Source organism: Amblyomma americanum, chromosome 10, assembly GCF_052857255.1.
Source record: "Amblyomma americanum isolate KBUSLIRL-KWMA chromosome 10, ASM5285725v1, whole genome shotgun sequence".
Taxonomy (NCBI): domain Eukaryota; kingdom Metazoa; phylum Arthropoda; class Arachnida; order Ixodida; family Ixodidae; genus Amblyomma; species Amblyomma americanum.
The window spans coordinates 36794553-36814891 of NC_135506.1; the positions used below are offsets into that span (position 1 = coordinate 36794553).

The following is a 20339-nucleotide window of genomic DNA, read 5'->3' on the forward strand; positions in this document are numbered from 1 at the left end:
CAGCTTTGCTAATTCTGCCCTTCGTATAATTTCGACAGGTCTCTTTTGAGTCCGTGAGAATATTCAATGATTTGTTCTCCCTATATCCTTTTGCTGCCGCCAGCGCCACGGCTAACTCCTCGGCGTCCGTTATACTCCAGATTTCCGTGGATGCCCCGGAGGTTAGTTCCCCATCTTTGTTTACTACCACTGCCGTACCTATGTATTTGCTTCTGCCGCTCGCTACTTCCATAGCGCTTGCGTCCGTGTAGAAGGTGTTATCCTTCCCCGCTAGTGTTCTTTCAATGTGTTCTGCCCTGGCCTTCCTTCTGCCTTCGTGGAGCCTGGGGTCCATGTTCTTTGGAATGGGTCTGACATAAAATGTTTTCCTTATTTCGGTAGGCATGTCTTCGTACCGCTTTGTGTCGATGTATTCGCAGCCTATTCTGTCGAGCAGTGCTCTCCCAGTGTAGGTCCCTCCTAGTCTTTTAATTTGCGATTTTCGTTGCGCTTCCACCAGTTCTAGGAGGTGTTGTTGACGCCAAGCTGCATGAGCTTTTCGTTGGGTGTGTTTCTTGACAGGTGTAATGCTGTCTTGTATGCTTTCCTTAGAATGGTTTCGATTTCTTCATTAGACGTTTTGGTCCTTACGTGGAAGGGAAGCGAGTACGTAACTCTGCTTACAATGAGGCTGTTGACCAATCTTAGGGTGTCTTCTTCTTTCATCCCATGTCTTCTTTGAGAGACTCTGCTTATCATTCTGCTGACACTTTCTGTTGATTTCTTGAGTAGGGAAATCGTGTGGTCGCATTTCCTACTACCCTGCAGCCACATGCCGCAAGGGAAGGAAAATAAAATGAAAATTGATTTTAAGGAAAGGAAGTCACGCGTCTGACATCTTTCTCGTTCGAGCCCTGTAGGGCCGTGCGGACACGCGGCGAACAACGCAGCGCCGCGGTGGCTCAGTGGTTAGGGCGCTCGACTACTGATCCGGAGTTCCCGGGTTCGAACCCGACCGCGGCGGCTGCGTTTTTATGGAGGAAAAACGCTAAGGCGCCCGTGTGCTGTGCGATGTCAGTGCACGTTAAAGATCCCCAGGTGGTCGAAATTATTCCGGAGCCCTCCACTACGGACCTATTTGTTTCTCTCTTCTTTCACTCCCTCCTTTATCCCTTCCCTTACGGCGCGGTTCAGGTGTCCAACGATAATGAGACAGATACTGCGCCATTTCCTTTCCACCAAAAACCAATTATTATTATTATCCAAAGCGCGTTCACCACGAAGCTTGCGTTCGAACGCTAAGGCGCCCGTGTGCTGTGCGATATCAGTGCACGTTAAAGATCCCCATGTGGTCGAAATTATTCCGGAGCCCTCCGCTACGGGACCTCATTCTTCCTTTATTCTTTCACTCCCTCCTTTATCCCTTTCCTTACGGCGCGGTTCAGGTGTCCAACGATATATGAGATAGATACTGCGCCATTTCCTTTCCCCCAAAACCAATTATTATTATTATTATTATTATTATTATTATTATTATTATTATTATTATTATTATTATTATTATTAAGCTTGCGGCTTGCTGCCCGTCCGTGTGGCGCGGAAGCTATGCTGGCGTTCGTGGCACCGGGTTAGTCGAGAAGGATGTGCCGATGAACTGCGACTGCAACTTGAGTCCCGCGCGTTTCGGCAAGGCGCCTGGCAGCGCTTCTACGTGGTTTGCTGCTCCGCGTATCCGTTTAACCGTAAGTAGCAGAGAGATTTTTCTAACGGGCAAGGCGTCGCGCCGAATGGGCGATGGCGTTCCGTGGACTACCTGGCTGTTCTGCAACACGCTGTCGCGTTCCACTCTTAAAGGCGAAGCCTAAGCATCCTCCAATTTTTGCGTTCGGCTTTGTTGTGCGACACCAAGATGGTCCACAAGGTTAGGCTTGACGGTTTAGCTGTGGTGCGGCTTATAGCCATGCATGACCTCTAACTCGGTGAAGGTCAAATTTAGTGTCCCGCGAAGCGCGGCTGTACCTAACGTAGCGAAGCTATCACTTTGAAAGGAAGGGAGTATGGTGGTGGTGATAATAATAGTAATAATAATTGGTTTTGGGGGAAAGGAAATGGCGCAGTATCTGTCTCATATATCGTTGGACACCTGAACCGCGCCGTAAGGGAAGGGATGAAGGAGGGAGTGAAAGAAGAAAGAGAAATAGGTGCCGTAGTGGAGGGGTCCGGCATAATTTCGACCACCTGGTGATCTTTAACGTGCACTGACATCGCACAGCACACGGGCGCCTTAGCGTTTTGCCTCAATAAAAACGCAGCCGCCGCGGTCGGGTTCGATCCCGGGAACTCCAGATTAGTAGTCTAGCGCCCTAAACACTGAGCCACCGCGGCGGTGGTGGCGAAAACGTTTATGCACAACGGCTTCTGGTCCACCGCACGGTCTCACTACACTCAAGCGTTCATGTTACCACAGTCCATGACGCCGGCAGCCTAGGCCGTGGCGGTCTTCTGCCGGACCGCGTCTCCGGGGCGTAGCAGGGTCTCCCAGGTGTTCCAGCTGATGAGGTGATCGAGACCCCGCAGGAGAGGATCCGCCGTGCATCGGAATAGAATGTGGGCGAGGGTGGCGTTTTTGGAGGTTGCAGAGGGTGCAAGAGGGGATGGTGAGCGTTTGGTGGTAGCGTGCGCTCTTAGGGGATGGGAGGGTTCGCGTCTGGAGGCGGCGCCATAAGGTTTGGTGGTAATTGTCGAGTGGTGTGGTGGCGGGTAGAGGTGTGTCTCGGCTCTGAGAGCCCGAGAAGGCTCCAGAATAAATTTTAATCTCTAATCTACTCTACCATTGTCCAGCATTGCCGCCGTTGCCGAGTCACACACACTCAACGCCGCAAAAAAAAAAACACGTTCACTTACATCCAAAGCACGCAATGGCAACACCAGACACACACATTCCCATTCATTTTGGTCATTTCTTTCATACCACCTTCTTCCCACCCAACTGCAACACTTTCGACGCCACCCCACCTACCCTCTACCGCTATCTGTTCGAATGCCCACATCCTCTCCGCACTATGTTCCATTCACATCTCCACGCCATCATCCTCGGAGACGCTTTTCTTATTCGACCGCGGCGGCAGCGTTTCGATGGAGCGGAACGATTAGGCGCCCGTGCTGTGCGATGTCAGTGTAGTGCGTTGAAGATCTCCAGGTGGTCTAAACTGTTCAGGAGCCCTCTACTACAGCACATCTTTATTCCTTTCCTCTTTCACTCCCTCCTTTTTCTCTTACGTCGCGGTTCAGGCGTGAGCCGATATGTGAGACAGACATTGCGCCATTTAGTTTCTTCCCAAAAACCCAAAACCAAAACCAAACGGAGAAACCGCCGACCACCCACGACTAGTATAGAGCGGACAATTCCCTAAGGCGTGCCAAGAGGATTCTTGGACTAAGGCGCCCTCCAGGGAAAGTGTGACTCAATATCTTTTAATGTATCGCTGTTCAGAAATGATTAAAGTATAAATTAGGAAATTGCTGGAAAAGAATACACTGTAGTGTGGGCTGACACTGATACTGTCGTCGGTGGACTGCGTTGTTACAGCACATACAGAATAGCAAAATAGCGCAACAGCACAAACCGACAAGAAGAGCACACACGAGCGCCATTGTCCCTGTGCACTATTGCATTATTTTGTATATCTCTTGGTACCAAAAAGCCCAAAGTGACATATTATTAGTTCCCACAGCAGCAAACTTTCAAAAGAGATGAACGACATACAGCTTATTGCGAACAAGAATAAATAGAAGTATTCTTATTGTGATTTTTCAAATCTTAATCATACGTCCTTACCTTCCCTTCTGCTATCATCGTCATGACGTGTCGCTCATCTGTATATAACCATGTGAAAAGTATATAAGCCTGGCCACGTAAGGGAACGCGTTTAGTTGAACCCTGTCTTTCGCTGCCCCCGTATCGTTGCTGAAGGCGTTCGGCCTAGGCCTGGTTAGGCTTACCTGGAAAGGATACAATGAGCCAGCCCACCAGCACGGATTCCTCCGGCCAGCGTCGCGGCTCCCGTTGGTAAGTGCATTATACCTTCGTTCTGCCATTGCTAGGAACCATCTCGCTGCGCTCGCTTTTTCCATGCGCATTTTCGTCCTGTGTATTCTATACTGAGTGGCGTTTCTGCTGCCTTGGGCACAGCCAGCGCACGCGGCTGTTTTCGTTTTTCTCGAGCGAATGCTCAAACCGTCCTGCCCAAAGCTCAGATGTACTAGAGACATTACCGCAGGTATTTTGCGTTGCGCTCGTCTGGCGTTTGTGGCATTGTTGAGATGTTCGAGTCTTCGCGGGAAGTGCGACGCGTTTCGAACGCCTCCTTGTTTTTACGCTCCCGCCCTTAACCCACTCGCTCCCTTAATGGACGACAGTGCAGATTTAACACAGAAAGTTATTGCTGACACCGGGTTACATTAAGTTCATTAGACGAAAGGAAACATGCCGCGCTCGGGAAATTGGGAATTGTTTTTTTAGGAAAGGACATGACGCTGTAACTGCCTTTCATCTCGGTTAAACACTAGGAGGCGGGAGTGAAATGAGGATGGATGGAACGCTCGGGAACCGCAGAATCTGAAAACCACTTTTTGCGTGAATTCTCTGAGAGCATCGAAAGGAAAGGCGGATAACTGGCCCGCTAGAGTCAGTGGACACCTCAATTTTGCTGTAAGCTATGTGGTGATAGATGTTAGCTGGATGCGTTGGCGTTTCAACGTTGTGGCAGAAACGCGGCTCTGGAGCAATAGGCCACAGGCGTTCATTAGGTTAATTGGCGTTAGGAAAGTTGTAGCCTCTGCTGATTTTTGCAGAGGACGCTGAAAATGGGTGTTTGGCTTAGGGTCTTGAGAGGGTCTTCTTTGTTGCGGTTGCGTTCACTAGCGTCGGTCGAAGCTAGGCCTAGCGGCTGGCCCGACACACTAACACGGCCCTCTCCACATGGTGTCAGAAAAGCTTGAAATCTGGGAGATTAAGTTCCTTCAAGCTACGCCAGTTCAAAACCATCTTATTCGTCACGGACGCTGACGCTTCTCCATACACTCCGCCGTTTTCGACTGAGACGCAGCCTCGGTTCGCCGGTTTGGTAGGCCTTGCGCCACTGGCCGCCAGCGTTCGACTTCGATGACCCGGCTTACTGGTCGTCGTGGGTGGAACAATTTTGAAGATTTTTCCGTCGGCACGGGCGCGTCTTCGGCAACGAACGAAATCAAGGTTCCAACGCTTCTCTATGGTATAGGAGTTCAAGAGCGCTGTATCCTCACTTCACTTGGGCTGTCCGAGTAGGAACGCGCATCGTTTGCGCAAGCAACGCTTCACAGCCTACTCCATCCTTCCAGTGAGCGAATTTGAAGAAAGTTTTCGCTTTCATAATCGCATGCAGCAACCCTCAGGGAGCGTGGACGCGTTTTACTCCGCCTAGCGTTCGATGGTAAAGAAGTGCAACTACGGGTCTTCAACCGTCGAGTCTAGGCTGGTACCTGACCGCTTTGTTGGTGGCGTCCTAGGCGCCAAGCTTTCAGAACAGCTTCGTCGCACGCCAGATTTGACTCTGACAAGGCGCTTTGCATACCCGCTTGCACGAAGACGCGCATAAGGAAAAGAAAGGCAAGGGCGCAAGACGGCGTTCTGCCTGTGCATGTGGACACCGCGGGTCACACCCATTCCTAGAGAGAGACGTAAAAAAGCTTCGAAGAAAGCATAAACTTCTGCGGACGAGAAGCCCAAGTTCGTGATGCCTGCCCTGCGCGTAACGCGGTATGCAGGCTTTGCAAAAAGAAAGGACATTTCGAGAGCGTCTGTCTAGCCAAGCAACGCTTATCGCCAAGACACTCGCATTCCATTTCTGTGGATCCCATCAAGGAGAGGACGGAGAACGCAAAGTTCGTGTGATATCGAGATTAACGGAATTCTTCTCGAAGTTAAAGTGGACTAAGTAAGGTGCAGAAGTGACTGTTGTTCCGGACACCTTTCCAGGCGTCCCGTCGCTGCTGAACAAACCTGAGGGACATTTCACCAGGCCTTACCAGCCGAGGGCGGCTGGTCAATTTTCCGCTGTTCTCGAATTGAAGGATCGCACTTCGCAAAAGAAAATTTACGTTCTACCGTCGCACTCGACACGACTCCTGGGTTGCCCAGCCGTCACTGCTCGTGGGGTTCATTTTGTTGATGCATTGGTCAGCTCTCCTCAAGTAATTCGGGGTTCATATCCTTCTCACTTGCAAGCGCAAGGAATTTTTGATGGCCTAGGGAGTTTTAGTGCGGAAACACTATCAGACTCAAGCACGGAATTCTTCTCGAAGTTAAAGTGGACTAAGGTGCAGAAGTGACTGTTGTTCCGGACACCTTTCCAGGCGTCCCGTCGCTGCTGAACAAACCTGAGGGACATTTCACCAGGCCTTACCAGCCGAGGGTGGCTGGTCAATTTTCCGCTGTTCTCGAATGGAAGGATCGCACTTCGCAAAACAACATTTACGTTCTACCGTTGCACTCGACACGACTCCTGGGTTGCCCAGCCGTCACTGCTCGTGGGGTTCATTTTGTTGATGCACTGGCCAGCTCTCCTCAAGTAAGTCGGGGTTCATATCCTTCTCACTTGCAAGCGCAAGGAATTTTCGATGGCCCAGGGAGTTTTAGTGCGGAAACACAATCACACTCAAGCCGAATGCCAAGCCTTTTGCACTTAGTGTACCTCGTAGGATTCCCCTACGTCTCCATAATGTGGTCAAGGAAGAACTTGACATGCTTGAAAAACAAGGAGTTATTAAGCATATCGACAATTCTACAGAATGGCGCGCTGGTTTAGTTGTGGTTTCTAAAGCTTTGGGTAGATACCGCTTGTGTGTGGATTTGACCAAACTCAAGAAGGAAGTTCTTAGGGAGAGGCATGTTTTGCCTACAGCAGAATTGATTTTATGCCAACTCGGTGATGCCCAGGTTTTCTCAGAGCTGGACGCCGCAGCTGGATTTCATCAAATCTGTATTTCGGAAGATTTTCAGGAATTTACTACATTCATCACGCCTTTTGTTTGGTTATACTGCTGTCATCTACCGTTTAGAATAACATTTACCCCAGAGTTCCTTCAAAAAGAAATGGCTAGAATCTCGGAAGGCCAATCTAACGTTCTCAATATGATTGATGACATTCTTTTTTTTGGAAACATGAAAAGAATATGACCAGAAGTTAGCTGACGTTCTGGATCGTCTGGACAAAGCGGGTGTAAAGTTTAACAAAAACATGTTGATTTGGACAACAGCAGGTAGAATTTCCGGGTGTAGTAGTGAGTGACAAAGGTATTTCTCCGAGTCCTGACAAGCTTGAAGCTATCCGATCATTACGAACTCCAACATTCATTACGAACCACATTAGTAGCTTCCTTCGAAATTTGCCGCAGGTTGCAGCATCAATGAGCATAGCGACTGGTATTGGAGCCCTATGCAAGAATGAGCTTTCAACCAGGTCAAGTCAGTGATCGTCTCCTCACTGCATGTAGCTGAATGTCATCCAAGGTATAACAAAAATCTGTCATGTCAGTTTTTTGGCATTAGCGCGGTTCTTTTGCAAGATCATCCCACTTGGGAGTTACGTCCTGTAGCATTCGAATCTCGTCCCCTGTCAGAGACTGAAAAGCTGTACAGACTGAAAAAGAGGCTCTAGCAGTGGCATGGTCTGTTCATCGGTTTGACCAGTACATCCGTAGTATTGCATTTACAGTGAAATGCGATCGTCAGCCTCTAGTAACTCTTCTGGAAAAATTGGATCTTGACACTATGCCTCTCAGGGTTCACACATTCGGTATTAAACTGATGCGGTATCAGTTTCCGGTTGTTTGTGCTTCCGGAAATCAGCTTGCTACCGCAGACGCACTGTCTCGCTCTCCAGTAGCTTCACCTCCCCACCAAATTATGTGGTCGAGAAATTCTTACAGCTGCATATTTCAGCTATCACTGAAACTCGTCTAATCATTCTTGATGTTAGCCGCCATCAACAACAGGATAGAGAATGCATCCTCTTAGCTCAATACTGTACTAAAGGTTGAGCACGGAAGGAGAGACTTCCACAGAATATGAAAACGTACTGGGAGTACAGAGGGGATTTTTCCACCATAGATCCTATCCTCTTCAAGGACCATAGACTTGTAATCCCTGCTTTACTCCAACAGGCGACATTAGAACTTCTCTATGAGGGTCACCGAGATATAATTAGAACGCGCCAACGGGCGCAAGAAGCTGTTTGGTGGTTCGGCATGCGTCAAGAAATCCGTGACACGCTACTCAACTGCCGACAATTTGCATACACGAGCCCCTTGTTAAGAGCCACTTATGGCTACATAAACTCCTTCGATGCCATGAGGGGAAGTTAGCACCGATCGACGATATTATCAATGCCATCAAACGTATCTTTGCTCGGTTTGGTGTTCCCGCAGCTTGCAAGAAGCGACAATGAACCGCAGTTCGCTTCAAAGTTTTCCTCTTTTCAATGTCACTACGGCTGTGAACATAAAACTGAAGCCCTAATTATCCGAAATCAAATGGTGAAGTGTAGCGAATGCTCCATACCATCAAGGACATCTTCACAAAGTCTTCAGTTCCTTTTCTTTGACTTTTGGCTTATCGCAATACTCCGGACATCACAGTGTATTGCTCAGTGCAGCTGTTGTTAGGTAGAATATTGAGGAGATTGAAGTCAAGGTTGCCGATGGAAAAGTGCCAGCTGAAGCTCAAATGACCATCATCTACCACTTTCTGTCGCAAGTATCGGCAGTCACGCCAGCTTCAGAAGAGGCGCTTTGACAGACATTCAGCCAGTCAATAGTCCGAGAGATCTAAAATCAGGGTAGAATATGGGTCAGAGATATGACTCGCGCGATGGTAACATGTCCCGCAGCCAGACGAAAATTGGCGGTGGTTTAGCATTGATTAAACCTGGAGTAACGCGATAGCTACAACTTGCAGAGTTGAACTTGGTCACGTGACAAACCATGTGACGAACCACGTGATCAACCACGGCGCCGCGCTGCCGGCAGCTGCTGCGCACCACTTGGCCAACAGCGTGGCGGCGCGGCCACGCTGAAGGCTCGAAATGCTACCGCAATGTAGCTATCGCTACAAAAAATGAAGGAAAAAGTTGAAGTCCATATATTTCACCTCAGCTCTACTGATTAATAACCGCATGCTTTCCTACGCCGGGGAGACACACTTTCCATTTGTTTTACTCACCCCTTCAGACCCGCTGCGGTGGCTCAGTGGTTAGGGCGCTCGACTACTGATCCGTAGTTCCCGGGTTCGAACCCGACCGCGGCGGCTGCGTTTTTATAGAGGAAAAACGCTAAGGCGCCCGTGTGCTGTGCGATGTCAGTGCACGTTAAAGATCCCCACGTGGTCGAAATTATTCCGGAGCCCTCCACTACGGCACCTCTCTCTTCCTCTTCCTTTCTTCTTTCAGTCCCTCTTTTATCGCTTCCCTTAAGGCGCGGTTCAAGTGTCCAACGATATACGAGACAGATACTGCGCCATTTCCTTTCCCCCAAAACCAATTATTATTATTATTACTGTGGCGACCCGCATTGGGAGCATGCTAAACATTGACGCCTCTTCCACACTCCTCGCATATCTTTGCTTTATTTGTGACTTTCTGCATAACTCTCTTCGCTTCACTTACGACTGTTTTCAATTTTACATCAATAAACACTTTTTAACCTGGTTTGCTCTTTTTTAACTTGTTTTTATCGTTTTATGCTCTTTCGACAAACGGGGCTGTGTTCACGTCCTCACACTACATCGACGTCCATGGTTTTGTTTGCTCTAATTATTCCACATCAACCAAAGCTTTTTGTTTGATTAATTATCGTTAATTAATCAGGTTTTTGTTTGATCAATTATCGTTCATTAATCACATTAGTCACATTTTACTCTGTTTCGAACCTTCATCGGGCTTGGTTGTGTATTTCGCAAAATTTCAACGTCCACGACTGTTTTGACATCCACCAACTATATTGACGTCCGGGACTATTTCGACGACTAATCGACTTTTCCTCCTCTGATTACACCACATGAATCAAATTTGGCGCGAATCGACATTTTCTCATCCTCGAACGACACAAGGGCTGCCGACACATTTTGCGTCCTTCTGCAGACACGAAACCGCGAACATAGCCAAGTAATGTTTTCACTTTAATAAATTGTCTTTGGCTTTCCCGTCTTAAGACTTCTTTGCTGCGGCTCCGCTAGCCTCGCTCGGGGCTAGGCTGAGCGGCAGGCCTGACTAACACGGCCTTCTTCAGCATAACTGGCTCCCTTTGTTAGTGGACACCTCAATCATGAGCTACGTGGCGGTATGGATGCGTTGGCGTTGACAACGTTGTGACAGGAACGCGGTACTGGCCGCCAGCGTTCATTGGGCTAATTGGCGTGGCAACGTTGCAGACATCGATTTTTTAGCCCAGTTTTATTTGTCTTTCTCTCTCCTTGTCATCCTCTGATGATTTAGAGGAGAGGAGAGGCGCATAACCGGCTCCCTGCGTCGGTGGATACCTCAATAGCGCTTTGAGCTACGTGGCAATAGTGAGAGATGTGAATTATATGCGTAGTTGTTGACAGCACTGTGGCAGAAACGCGGCACTAGAGCCGCGTTTCCGCAGCCGGCTTTCATTTGGGTCATTGGTGGTGGCCATGTTAAAAAAAATGAAAATTGGTTTTCGGGGAAAGGAAATGGCGCAGTATCTGTCTTACATATCAGCGCACACCTGAACAGCGCCGTAAGGGAAGGGATGAAGGAGGGAGTGAAAGAAAGAGGTGCCGTAGTGGAGGGCTCTGGAATAATTTCGACCGCCTGGAAATCTTTAACGTGCACTGACATCGCACAGCACACGGACGCCTTTTAGCGTTTCGCCTCCATCGAAACGCAGCAGCCGCGGTCGGGTTCGATCGCGAGAACTCCGGATCAGTAGCCGAGCGCCCTATTCACAGAGCCACCGCGGCAGGCGGGTGGCCTGACCGGCGTGTTGTCCGAGCCCGGGCTTAGACCCCCACCAGCCCTGTGCTGCCCGCGGCAAGTGTACTGGCACCAAAGAACGTTTCTTTCGCGCCTGTTTTCCCTTCGTCTTCCTCTTTCATTCTTCGGGTCGTGCCCCTGTTTATTGTATACTGTGCGTTTGCTTTCTCGCCTCGACGAATGAAATTCGACACAACGCCTGGAGGGCCAACCTAGAGTCCACTGATTTTGAGGAAAGGAAAGGCGAATAATTGGCTTCGTGGGCAGTGGGCACGTTAGCCGTCGTTTAAGCTACATGGCCGTGGTGTTCACCTAAAAAAAACCATGCTTTCGCAACGTATTTCGTGCTTATATCGCAATGTTAAACCACCATCAAATTTTTTTTTTACTCCGCAGGCGCGGTAAGCTCTATTGCAGGATGCGTCTCTCTTAGCCCTCTTTTTTTACTCTGCAGGCACGGTAAGCTCTATTGCCGGATGCGTCTCTCTTAGCTCCCATATCTGTTCTGTCTCATTGTGTAGTTAGTAGCCCGCACCCCAAGTTGTGTGTTCCTCGCAGTCGCGTCAGTCTCGGTTCATGTGCAGTGAATCTATTCGGCACCCTGGAAAGTTATTCTAGGAGTATGCAATACGCTGCATGCATTCATACCCAAGAATTGAGGACTAAACATTTTTTCAGTGGGAAACTGTTTATGAATGCAATTTTTTTCAAAAGTCAATCTGTCCGCAGCTATCACCGACGGCAGTCTAGCATTATTTTTTGTTGACGTTCTTTCAATCAAAAACGTTTCCCCGTTGGTTTTCTATGCTTAACTGTTGCATGCGCTATATAGAAACACCTTAAAGAAACTAAGCTTTTGCTAGATATCGGGAATAGACCGTTACATTAAATAAATTAAGGGTAGAACTTTGTTGACATTATATGAGTTAAGGCGAAAGCCTTTACCGCGGTGTTTATGCTTGTGTCGCTGATGTGTGGTGAAGGTGTTGATTGCAGACTACAAAGAGCGTTTAGGCGGCATCCTTCCAGATCGGCGTTCAGGAGGCGTCTGGAACTTTGGCCTGGGGAGCGCTCCTCTCGAACGATGGTGACGCCACTCAATGACGTCACACGCTCATCAGCCACGCGGTTTTACATTTTCGTTGGATGCCACCAGACTTATCTCGATTGATCGCGGCTGCGCGCAACTGCTTCCATAATGGAATACGCTTAAGCTTAGTCTTTAAGATTGGGACGTGACGGCGTGTTTCAGCGTTGCCAAGTCCACGGAACGCCATCGCCCATGTTGTTTTAACGCATGTCATGGTTTAATAATATAATTGGTTTTGGGGGAAAGGAAATGGCGCATTATCTGTCTCATATATCGGCGGACACTTGAAACCACGCCGTAAGGAAAGGGATAAAGGATGGAGTGAAAGAACATAAGAAAGAGGTGCCGTGGTGGAGGTCTCCGGAATAACTTCGACCACCTGGGGATCTTTAACGCGCACTGACATCGCACAGCACACAGACGCCTTAGCGTTTTTCCTCCATAAAATCTCAGCCGCCGCGGTCGGGTTCGAACCCGGGAACTCCGGATCAGTAGCCGAGCGCCCTATAACCACTCAGTTACCACGGGGGGTTGCATTGTTTAACGTATGCCCTTAAAATGCACGGTCGGACGGGGCTGGAACGGTCGCCGCTCTAAGATCTGTGTCAACTACGGTGGTCATTCGATGTTCACTGCGAAAAAGTTACGGCTGGGAGTAGAGGTCCTTACGTGCTGTGAATGCGAAATCATCCTTTGACCGAAACTTTGCCTCAAAAGACCTGTCTAACACGGCTATCTCTAGTGTTTAGATCCTTTTGGATTGAAAGGCCTTTACCTTCAAGGCATTGCACCTAAAAGCCTTCATAGTACATACCTTCCACATAAGGGTCTCTAACCCAAAGACCCGGAAAAGCCTTTATCATAAAGTCGTTTACGAGAAAGGCCTTTGACTCTCATTCCTATACCATAAAGGCCTTTATGATTGCCATTTTCATTAGTGGCCCTCATCATTATTTAGTAGCGTTCTTTATCATTCCAAAACTATCACTATCACTATAAATATCGCCCACTGCTGCTGTCTCACGAAGTCTCTGCTTCAAATTGCTATGATCACCCTTTACTATAACTTGTGCTACGATGCCGGGTGATGTGCTAATTACGTTTTTGGGCGCCACTTTTTGGTGGACATTGGGTTTCGCTGCTAATGAGCCGTACAGTACAATGTTTTCTATTTAATAACAGCTCTACAGAAAAATTGCCTTCATATGCAGTGCTCAGTGCCCAAAGAAGTCATCGAGTCTGGTGTACCCCGGCACCACCATGGTGCTTGCGTGGTGTTCCACGACAGCTACATGGGAGCAGAACAGAGTGGCGCCACTTTTGGAGCGCTCCTTGTAAGCACCACCTTCTGTCCCTCCGCGGCTACTGAGGCAACGTGTCGCGCTCGAAGAGAACTTTAGATTGAATAAGAGAATGATTAAGTCGGCTGCTCTTTAGTGATGGCCATGTTGTGTTTTTCCATGGAAGGCCCTTAACCTGCGCAAAGAAGAGAGTGAGCCCTTAAAGCGACCCCGGGAACCAATTGAATTGCCCTGTTTCGATAGATTAACACATTTTGATAGCACCGAGTTTTATAAAGAACGAAAATTTAGTGCAGTTGTGCTTCGCATGCACTACTTACAATTCAATGTTAATCGGATATTAGCCGAATTGAATTTTTTAAAACTTGAAAGTATTCGAAAATCTACAATTCTTATTTTTAAGACCTTTAGGATTATACGGGCAAATATGTTTCATGTCTTTGCAAGATGTGATCAGATGCCTTGCAGGGCTTGACTACATTTCGGTGTTCAGGGTGACTGAGGGCAAGCTCATCTCAGACACTGTAACTGCATTGCATCACAGGAACTAGCGACGTCGGTGGTAATATGGTCCTACATGGGCAGCGGTGGACGATGCATGTCAAAATTTCTTGGGCAAAAGTTTGTTGAAGAATTGTAAGGCACTGTTATGGATATACGAAAGGTAATGGTCTGTTATTCCGGTGTGTTGCAAAACATTTTACCCTTTTTTCTATCGCATTGAACATTTAGGACTGCCATACAAAGCCTATGGGGAACGGTTTTGACGATCGCGAAAACGTTAATGGCAGAAAAAAAATTGCAAGCCCCTTGACTGGAAGTCTGCAAATTTGCTGTTATAGTGAGATCTTACAATATATAGAAAAATTTAGTTCATTTACTCTTTCCCGTTCAAAAGTGATTTTATGCAGAATCTTTAGGTGTGCTGGGCATATATGCGATTAAAATTTCCAGAAAACTTATGCGCTAACAGGCATCTTTATGAAATGGTCCGTTACGAGGTGCCGACACAGGCAGTGCTCTAGCTGATGCATACAATGCCTCCATATGCAGTGCTCGCTCCGTGAAGTAAGAGGCCCGGACTAGTCATCGAGTCTGGTGCGCCCCCATGATGCCGGCGTTGACCTAACGGACCACAGGTACATGCGACCACAGTGAGTGGCGCCGCTTTCGGAGCTTGCACAAATGGCTTGTCCGCCGATGTCTTCTTGTAAGCACGGCCTTCTATCGCTCAGTGACCGCTGAGTCAACATCCCAACTCAAAAGTTCCTTAGGAGCTGCTCGTATGGAATTATGGGAAAACGGAGCCCATGAAGGATGAAAAAAATGGAAACCCAAATCTTCTCTGTATGGAATTCAAAAACATTCTATATATTTTTAAAAGTTTTTCATACTGTGTACACGACTTCATATGGAATCCGTAAATTCCCATACGTGCTTCCATAGAGCCCATACCGGCTCTGTATGCATTATACTGACTCCATGAAATTTATCACAGAAAAGTCATATTGTGGAACTCGTCATATTTAAATTTTCAATAGAAATGATGTGCACGAAGGCATTTCCTGTAGAGAAACCGACGCAGGGGCATATTGAGAAAATCCCGATTGATCGAAAATGTCGTGATGCACAGCCTCACCATTCGCCGCGATGTAGCGCCAACGGCGAGGCACAGTCGCCAGTGAGAGAGTGCCGGGGCCGCCTTCCACGGACGCTTGAAAGCCACGGCTACGTTACCGAACTAGAGTGTACTAGAATGTATCCTGCTGTGTATGTGTATTGAGTGTGTGGCAAGAGATGGCGCCACCATCCCAGCGCCTGTGTGTGCGTGTATGAGTGCGTGGCACGAGACGGCGCCACCGCCGCAGAGCGCCCCCCAGCAAGTGCTGTGTGTGTGTACGGCCAGCGCCGGCCCTGTGTAACGTGTAACCCAGGAGAATAAAGATTGCTGTTACGTTATCCAAAAACATAACAACTGGCGACGAGGATGGGATAGCGGGGACCCGGACGCAAGCGAAGACATCGCATCGTGATGCACGCAGGCAAGTGAACTTGCGCCAGTAGCCAGTGAAGTGAAGCACGCTTCGTTCCCGCGCAAACATGGCGACGTTTGGTCGAGTCGAAGAATACGACAACAAAGAGCCGTGGTCGTCATACACGGAACGGCTGGATGCGTTCTTCAATGCAAATGGCATCGAAGACGACGATAAGAAAAAGTGGGTATTTTTGTCGACGGTCGGCACAAGCACGTACGCGACGCTCCGTAGTTTGCTAGCGTCCGAAAAGCCTAAAGAAAAGAAGTTTACTGAACTCATGGCTATTCTCAACAGCCACTTCAGCCCCGCTCCATCGGAAATAGCCGAAAGTTATCGCTTCCACACCAGAGTACAGCTCGAGAATGAAAGCGTCGCGGTGTTCGTCGCCGAGCTCCGGCAAATGGCGGAACACTGCAACTTCGGTACGGCGCTGAACCGCATGCTGAGAGACAGACTTGTGTGTGGAATTCGTGACAGAGCCGTGCAGCAACGGTTGTTAGCTGAGAAGAGCCTCACCCTAGATAAAGCGCTGGAGATTGCTAGAACGGCAGAGGCGGCGGAACTCAACGCAAACGAGCTGCGAAAGGGCCACGCGGACATACCGACTTCCCCGGTTCAAGAAGGCTCAGCGAATTATGTCAAGCACAAGAAAAAGCAGCACCTGCAAGGGCTCGGTGGCCAAAAGGGCAAGACCCGAAGCCTAAAGGCAAAATCAAAACCGGACGCCAAGAGAAGTCCAGGCCGTGTGTACGCTGCGGATCCCGTGATCACAGGCCCCCGGAATGCAAGCACATCAACACAAGGTGTTACAAGTGCGACAAAGTAGGTCACCTGGCGAACTACTGTTTGTCTGGTGCTGAGAAAGGGAAGAAGTTGAGCGCAACTGCAGTGAATGCAGTACAGTCGACCGAGAAGCCACCTGAGTACTACCTGCATTCTTTGCGTGCACAGTCACCCCTGAAGCCAATCACAGTGACATTCATAGTCAATGGAGTGCCACTGGAAATGGAGTTGGATTCAGGTTCTCCCGTTTCGTTAATCTCAAAAGATACTTACCGGCAGCACCAAGGTGTTTTGCCGCAGCTTTCACGGACAGACATCAAGCTGAACTGCATACGTGGAACAATACCGGTGCAGGGAACGCTGGTGGTTGACGTATGTCTTGGCAAGACTACATGTCAGCAGACACTGCTTGTAGTAGCCTGCAAGAGCCCTAACCTGTGCGGCAGGGATTGGCTTACAGCATTTGACCTGCTACCACGCCAAATAAATGCGACACAGCTCGAAAGCACCACTGAAGGGAAAGTGAAAGAAATGCTGCAGGAGTTTGAAGAGATCTTCAGACCAGGCTGCGGGACACTGAAAGGACCACAGGTGCATATCAACGTTCGACCGGATGCACAGCCACGGTACTTCAGACCTCGCACGGTACCCTACGCACTTCGGGCCAAGGTTGAAAATGAACTTCAGCGTCTAGAACGTGAAAACATCATCACACCAGTGGACCATTCTGAGTGGGCTTCACCGATTGTACCAGTACTCAAAGCAGATGGCCAAAGTGTCAGGATTTGTGGAGACTATAAGATCGGTGTGAATCCAGCAGTGGTAACGACACAGTACCCATTGCCAAAAGTTGAAGACATATTCGCATCCTTGCAAGGCGGAGTCAAGTTTTCCAAGTTGGATTTCCGCGAAGCTTACAATCAGGTGCCCGTTGATGAAGAAACCAGTAAGCTACTGGTCATCAACACACACAAAGGTCTCTTTGCTTACAACCGTCTGGCAATTGGTGTTTCATCAGCACCTGCCCTCTTCCAGAGAAGAATGGAAGAAACCCTTCGTGACATCCCAGGCACATCAGTCTACTTAGACGATGTTTTGGTGACAGGAAGAACTGACGCAGAGCACCTTCAGAATCTGCGCAAAGTTCTGCAACGAGTCAAAGAGTCAGGGTTGAAGCTCAAACAGGAAAAGTGTGAGTTTTTCAAACCATCCCTCATTTACTTGGGCCACGAGATCAATGCCACTGGTCTTCAACCATCAAAGAAAAACACAGAAGCCATCATTGAAGCGCCCGAGCCCAAGGACGTTGGTGAGCTGAGATCCTTCATTGGACTCCTGTCATACTACGGAAAGTTTCTGCCGAACCTGTCCACGCTACTAGCACCGTTGTATGCACTGCTTCACAAGAACAGTCACTGGAGGTGGACAGATGAAGAACGAAAAGCTTTTGTCAAAAGCAAGGAAGCCATCATGGAGGCAAAAGTGTTGGCACACTATGACCCATCTAAGGAGCTCGTGCTAGCCTGTGACGCTTCGCCGTATGGTGTAGGTGCGGTGCTTTCACATCGTGATAAAGGGGTTGAATTCCCACTAGCATTCGCATCTCGAACTCTCACACCTGCGGAGCGGAACTACTCACATCTGGAAAAGGAGGCACTAGCCATTATATTTGGTGTCACACGCTTCAGAGACTACTTGCTATGTCGCAGCTTTATCCTCATCACTGATCACAAGCCACTGGTCGGCACCTTCCGTGAAGATAAAGCAATTCCAGCCATGACTGCTTCACGTATCCAGCGTTGGGCACTCACACTTGGTGCCTACACGTATACTATTGTGCACCGACCTGGACGTCTCAATGGAAATGCAGATGCCATGAGCAGGCTACCACTGGCAGTGCTCTTTGCTGATCCACCTGAACCACCAGAGCTGGTGAATTCAGTCTCAAGCATGGAAAAACTGACAGTGTCAGTGAAGCAGCTTCAGCACTACACGAGTTGTGATCAAGCCCTAAGCCAAGTGCTGCGGTGGGTCAAGGACGGATGGCCACAAAGCACCCCGGACAAAGCCCTACAGCCATTCTGGCAAAGACGTGATGAGCTGAACACGTACAGAAATCTCTTGTACTGGGGCAACCGAATCGTGGTGCCTACTCCTGCCCAGAAGCATATCTTGGAACTGCTACATGAAACGCACCAGGGAGTGGTTGTCATGAAAGGCATGGCAAGGTCTTTGTTTTGGTGGCCTGGTATGGATGCTGAAATCGAAAAGTGCGCTCGACAGTGTACACAGTGTCTGCAGAATTCTCCAATGCCAGCAAAGTCTGAACCAGTGCCATGGCCTGAGCCGGGTGCATGCTGGGAACGTGTGCACCTGGACTATGCCGGACCATTTGAAGGTAAAATGCTCCTTGTACTTGTAGACACCAAGTCAAAGTGGCTTGAAGTTATCATCGTGCCAAGTGCAACAGCGGAAAACACTGTAGAGCATTTGAGGGATATTTTTGCACGGTTTGGGCTGCCAAGGTGCATTGTAACAGACAATGGAACCCCATTTACTGGCCAAGCTTTCCAGGCATTCCTTTCGGAAAATGGCATTAAGCACCTACGGACAGCTCCTTTCCATCCAGCATCAAATGGCTTGGCTGAGAGAGCAGTTCGAACTGTAAAGGACGGCCTCAAGAAAACCACGGGTGGAGATCTCAAGCTCCGGCTAGCGAGATGGCTGCTTATGTACCGTAGAGCACCCCGCCCAAATGGAACGTCACCATCTGAGCTGATGTTGGCATACCCAATGAAAGCGAAGCTGGATCTTTGCATTCCTAGAAGGGAGAATGAGAGTGCACCCGAGCAGTTGCTGACAGAATCCAAGAGGCATTGCGGAGAGACGAAAAAGGGACCCAAATACAAGAAAGGTGACAAGGTTGCAGTTCGCAATTTCGGCAGAGGAGCTAAATGGTGGTTGGGCGAAGTTGATGAAACGAACGGAACTTCGATGGTAACGGTTTCAACCCCTCAAGGGAAAGTTCGCCGTCACAACAACCAAGTGAAAAAGCACTTGGCCACTCCAGCACCAAGTACAGCGGGTACACCTGCAAGCACCGAGGAAGACGTAGCCAGCACCGCAAGCACCTGGGAGGCTGCGGCGATGCCATCTGTGAGACGTTCAACTAGAACTGTTCGCAAGCCCCTACGTTACCGATAACCTTCTTAAGGAAGGAGGAGTGCTGTGTATGTGTATTGTGTGGCAAGAGATGGCGCCACCATCCCAGCGCCTGTGTGTGCGTGTATGAGTGCGTGGCACGAGACGGCGCCACCGCCGCAGAGCGCCCCCCCAGCAAGTGCTGTGTGTGTGTACGGCCAGCGCCGGCCCTGTGTAACGTGTAACCCAGGAGAATAAAGATTGCTGTTACGTTATCCCAAAACACAACGTATCCAATGCGTGAAGACGGAATTAATTCAAAACTAAGAATGGGTACGAAATGGATAGACGATCATTATAGAATACGGCCCCTGCTTCAACAGACTACCGCATTATAACGACAAGGAGGCTAACCACTCCGCCACGCCAGCTCAATGGTTTGGAGTGAACAAGGCGCGTCTAGTGAATATGCTTGAATACCGCGCTGTTTTTTCTTCTTTCCCTTACGGCGCTGCCGCGGGTCCCTGTCCAGTGAGAATTGAGACAGGCTTCATTTATTTTCCTTAAAACCAATATTCATTTCATTTTCCTTACCTTAGGCGGGGTCGGGTGTCCACCAAGATATGCGAGACAGGCGTGCTTTCCTTGAATTGTCCAACCGGCCAGGCCTCTACAGGATTGCACTTAAGTCTGTTGAAGAGTGGAAATGCGAAAGCCTTTTCCTTTCCCCTCTTGCACTCTTCATTTTTATTTTTATTTTATTTTTGTTTTTTTTTAAACGTTTTATTTTCCTTTCGTTTATTATTTTTCAACTTTTAAACTTATTTTATACCAAGTAAGCCTTTCCACTCATTTACATCGTCCTATATCAAATCAGCCACACACAACCTGCTTGAACAACAGCATTCATTTTCATACTCAATTTAATTAATCACAATTCATGAACCGAATTTTTCCCATTTCAAAATTTACTGAC

At 48.6% G+C, this 20339-nt stretch overlaps 1 protein-coding gene across 1 annotated transcript in view; it reads left to right on the plus strand.

The window, feature by feature from the left end:
- The window catches only part of LOC144108200 (uncharacterized), a 224423-nt gene that overhangs the window by 124016 nt on the left and 80068 nt on the right, over nucleotides 1–20339 (plus strand). The gene's annotated exons all lie outside the window — the stretch shown is intronic.